Source organism: Salmo salar, chromosome 13 (genome assembly GCF_965601325.2).
Source record: "Salmo salar chromosome 13, fSalSal1, whole genome shotgun sequence".
Taxonomy (NCBI): domain Eukaryota; kingdom Metazoa; phylum Chordata; class Actinopteri; order Salmoniformes; family Salmonidae; genus Salmo; species Salmo salar.
This window is the reverse complement of record NC_138303.1, coordinates 80541094-80546890: the sequence shown is the minus strand read 5'-3', so window position 1 is coordinate 80546890 and position 5797 is coordinate 80541094.

Sequence of the window (5797 nt, the reverse complement as noted above, 5' to 3'; positions counted from 1 at the left end):
TTTTTCTCATAAAAAAGCGATAATATTCCGACCGGGAATCTGCGTTTAGGTAAACAGACGAAAGAAAATAAAGCATGGGGTCGACTCGGGCACGCGCCTAAGCCCATAGTACTCTGATCGGCCACTTGCCAAACGCGATAAAGTGTTTCAGCCAGAGGCTGCCTCGATATCGTTCAGCTTTTTCCCGGGCTCTGAGAGCCTATGGGAGCCGTAGGAAGTGTCACGTTATAGCAAAGATCCTCAGTCTTCAATAAAAAGAGCCAAGATGAAACACAACTTGTCAGACAGGCCACTTCCTGCATGGAATCTTCTCAGGTTTTGGCCTGCCATATGAGTTCTGTTATACTCACAGACACCATTCAAACAGTTTTCGAAACTTTAGGGTGTTTTCTATCCAAAGCCAATAATTATATGCATATTCTAGTTACTGGGCAGGAGTAGTAACCAGATTAAATCGGGTACGTTTTTTATCCGGCCGTGTAAATACTGCCCCCTACCCCCAACAGGTTAAATGTATCTCGATACCCTCAATGATCCTGGATCACCTACAGATGTCATATATTCCTGTCCTGTTGACATAAGTCTACCATTATTAAACTTATTCACAACAAAATATAATATTACTATTATGTCAATTCCACAGCCTTGTTGTGTTAAATCTCTTCCACTGCTTACAACCACAGCTGACTTCCTAAGGGAAAATAAACGTATCTAGATAATGTAAAAAATACCCCTATTTATCAAACGATATTCACATAACATAATCAGATCAAAATGACTAATCTGAACTACTCCACAAAGAAAAATTATTGTACCCTTATCATCCTTCTGTCTTTTCATTGGTTCAAAATTATCACTTGTGTCTAAGAACTTTAACTCCATCATAATTATCAGTTCTACAAATTTCCTTAAAGTCAGTATCACAAATGACCTTAAATTCACCATCCAAATGGCTTTTCATTGCGGCTGATCAGACCACAAAAGGAAAAGTCACCAGAGGGGTCAAAAGTCATACCACCCTTTCAGAACCGTGGTTCTTACTACATTAGACAAATGAAGGCTAAGAACTGTATCTACATTTTGTATCCCAGGTTCCCAGAACATTCCCTATCAAAATAATTTCACGTGCTTGATTCAAACTCAGAAAACAAAACTTCCAAAATGCCATGTGTATACACCTTTAAGATATCCTGTCCCTAGGAATTTTTCCCAAAGAGAGCTAAGCGCTCCTTTTTCCATAAAATAACCACTTGGTCAGCATTTCATCATACTATACCGATTCAAAAACCCAAACGTTAACTACAAACAAAACCTAATAATAACTCCACTGTACTTCCTCAAATCATTAATCATTCGTTTTAAACTTCCTCAATGGTTCTGTGTACTTTAATTGAAATACACTACCCTTGGATACAATACTGTACTTCCAATCTATGTAACCCCCATATTTAACGTACTATTTGACTAATTTGACCCAAGATTGCTAAAAAACCTTAAAACCCCTTCAGTTTGTCTCCGAACCGGCCCATTCTGTTTGCTAGGAATACCCTGCCATTATACACTACTGTGTTTAATGTGCACCGTCCCTGTAAATATAAAATTAACTCCACCTGCAATTCACTTTACTGACTTAACATTTTCCATGCCATGTTCAATTTACTGGTGTTACTAAACAATCAAACCACGAATCAATAACCAGAATTTATCACAAAACTTTTACGATTCCATTATTCAGACCAGAATCGCTTCCAGCCACATATAGTCCAGTGCTGACAACCAACTCTCCTCGTTTTACCCGTAGGGAAAAACATTACCTCTTTTCAAACAGCGTTCTGCCTTACCTCTATCATAAGATTAAAACCAATGTTACAACTTTATCTCTCTTTCGGCTTCACGCTTATGATATGTCCAAGACTTTAAAAAATACCATGTATATCTCCAAATTTATAAAATACTTCTTTCAACACTTTAGCATAAAAATAAGACACCTTTCGGTGGTTACAATTCTATAGGATTCGGCGAATGTTCCACACAGTATCTTTGGTTCCCTTCTCTCTGTCTTTTCCTGTTCCTCCTCGTTACTTTGTTTTTCTTTCCACATTTTCTTAAGTTTCTCCATCATTGCCAGTCCTATTCTCTCCTTCAGTCTGGCATTCTCCATTACTTTCTTGATTTTACCTTTTCTGGATTCTCCCTCTTTCTTCCATTCCCCCTCTGCTTTCTGGGTTTTCCGCTTCAATGCTCCCAGTATTCTACCTGGCTCGCCTCCTGTGGGAACTCCATCGGGGGACAATACCCAACCATCCTCTATCCATTCTTTATAGAGTTTTTCTCCTCGTCTCTTCCATTCTTTCCCACCCTTTCTTCTGTTGCTCTCTGTTTTGTTTTGTACACTTTGTACAAAATAATAAAACGCAGAACTACAGGATGTTTCTTAACATAACTCTTTATTAACTAGCTACAACTACATGTTAGCCTATCTCGAACCACGATCAACTGCCCTTGACCTAACCGTCTGGGTGGTCTTAACCAATCACCGCACAGTATGATACGGCGGTAAAATGCATCCAATTATAATTCAGTATGTATTCACATATGAATATTACACTCTCGAGTGTGGATTTTAGAGCCTTTAATACTCTCTCCGCTTCTTCACTGGTAGTCATGTTTCTTTGTTTTAATTTATAATATTCGTATTTACCTCTAACCGATTTGATAATCAATCTGTTATTTGAAGTATGTTAATCTAATTATTTAAACCAAATTGTTTCAACCTATTTAGTCTCACTCTGTGCTTATTTTACCCGAATTATTTGAAACCGGTGTTATTCAATATAATGCAAATATCAAACATCAAATCAAATAACATTCCAAGTTATTCCGACCCCATTATTTAAACCCGTGTTATATAACGTCAAACAGCAACCATCAAATCGAATAACAATCCAAATTATTCCAACCCAATTATTTAAACTCGTGTTTTACAGTGTCCATCATCAAACATCAAATTATTTAAACTCAGTGTTATACAGTGTCCAACATCAAACATCAAATGATTTAAACTTGGTGTTATACAGTGTCCGACCTCAAACATCAAATTATTTAAACTTGGCGTTATACAGTGTCCAACCTCAAACATCAAATTATTTAAACTTGGTGTTATACAGTGTCCAACCTCAAACATCAAATTGTTTAAACTTGGTGTTATACAGTGTCCAACCTCAAACATCAAATTATTCAAACTTGGCGTTATACAGTGTCCAACCTCAAACATCAAATTATTTAAACGTGGTGTTATACAGTATCCAACCTCAAACATCAAATTATTCAAACTTGGCGTTATACAGTGTCCAACCTCAAACATCAAATTATTTAAACTTGGTGTTATACAGTGTCCAACCTCAAACATCAAATTATTTAATAAATTATCCCGCTCTAGCCCATCTATCTGAACTTGGTGCTTGTACACTGTCAAACACTAAACATCAAATCAATTGATAAATCCCCATTAGAGCCAACAATAACCCATCATTTAAAACATATATTTTTCCAAACCTAACCACACCCTTAGTATATCAAATCAAGTAATAACTCTCCATTAGAGCCAACATTACCCCACCATTTAAAACATATACTTCTCAACCCTAGCCACGCCCGTAGTATGTGCCTTGCCAATACCACAATTATCGTCCTATCTAAAATATTCCTCCAGTCCTTTTGATGCTTTTTCGTTAATAAATTCAAACAGTTAAATATCACCTTTTATTCTACACCTAAATTGAGCATATTATTTTATCTCCAAACTTTTTATTATACTATTATTCTCTTGCCTTTAAATTCCTAATTTATTATTCCTCTTTCACCTCGCCTACAACCTCACCTCCTTTCCTAAGAATTACTCCGCCGAACCTAATCGTACCCTCGAAGTTACGAATCTTGTCGAAAGATTTCAGTATTCTAAAATTTCCCGAACCTTGTCGGGGTAATTCCTCGAACCTAACCGTACCTTTATATTTACGAATCTTGCCGATACCAATTACTAAACCAATTATTCCCTATATCTTCGAACCTAATCGTACCCTCGAAGTTACGAATCTTGCCGAAAGACTTCAGTATTCTCCCCGAACCTAACCGTACCTTTCATATTTACGAATCTTTCCGGTGGACCAATACTCTATGGTACCATGGTACTAACAACACATTCACCACATGTTTGCATGTCACAATAATGTCACTATAATATTTCTTATCTACTCATAATAATTCATAATTTAGTTCACTTACATCGAACAGGTGCTTCACAAAAGTAATTTGCATAAAGCCAATATGCAGATCTTTAGTTATTATAACAATAGGTGTCTGCTCACCTATTTTTAGTTGTCCGGACTCTTTGTGAAACACACCGTCCCACGACAGCGATGTCCAACCGGCTGATCAATACTCAGCGAAGTTCCAGTACCAGAATCACGTCGTGGTCACCAATTGTTGGGTTGCGTCAATTCGAATCTGGTGTCGGAACAAAATAGTCAGCACAGAGTAACTTCTGATTTCTTTGTACTATAATTAATGCAAACACTTGAGTGGTAAGTATGTTGTTCGTATATACGGGCTCACTGAAACACCACGCAGGGCAGACAGAGAACTGAAATTTCATCACAAGTTCTCTTTAAATACTTCTTGACAGACTTAGTTCCCCCTCCTTGCTGGGCCTGTCAGAGTAGAGACTGGGTGTGGTTTAGACTTACTCCAGCCTATCGTTGGTGTGCAGGTTGGTCCCAACCTCGTGACGCATCACATGTTGCCTGGCGTTGGATCTTATCTTCTTAGTGTATACTCAAGAGTCAGCAACCACCCAATTTCCAGTGATTTACTTATACTGTTGTTTTTCCACTCTCCCTGTTCCTCACATGCTCCCGTTGTGATGGGTTTCACAACCTCCTATCACCAAGTCAGCTGCCTACACCTTGTTACCCAATGCACAGTTCTCTAAAACCCCTACATTGCACCCATTATCTTGTTATTGCTGTTGTTCAGCAAAAAGCTCTTGCAAAACCCTGTTTTAAAGCATCAGCATTCTGTGGACATGACCCACCATCACATGAGCCACTTTCTCTAACATAAAGCAGTATTCAATTATCTATAGTTTATATACTTAATATTGTGGCATAGCTTCTCTGTTATTTTATATAGGTTATGCTAACAAATAGTTGGTTAAACCCTAACATTTCCTTCCTGTACATTTCAGAGCTTTAGTCAAGATCATAGGACAGATGATACTACTGTAAAATGCCCATTAGAAAGCCAACCACCAACCAATTAAACAAGCATCAACAGAGAACAATAACTACATAGCGGGCTCTGAATATGACTCAACTAAGCACTTATCATATTGTAACATCACCAGTTGACAGACATTGCCACAGGGGAAATATGTCCGCAATACAACATGTCACTCAGAAATACACTAAGCTAATGTGATGTCTGTTGTCAACTAACCTACTGCAGCTGGGGGACGCTCAAGGTGGTTGCTTATCTAGGATCAGATTACTTCACCTCAGCCCTAAACTTAACCAAAGGGGGTGAAAACATATCTGACACTGAGCCTGTGACCTGCTCTTCTGGCGTAGAGCTTCACGAAACAAAAATTAATTGAAGGGGATTGATTTATGGGATAAATGTTTGTTGCTTAGCCTACATCACATTAGAAGTAAATATAAAAACAATCTATTTGTCTATTTCCCATTCATTGACTGCTTCGCCGAGTTGGTTCTCTGGTGTTCTCTTTAGTCTTTGACGA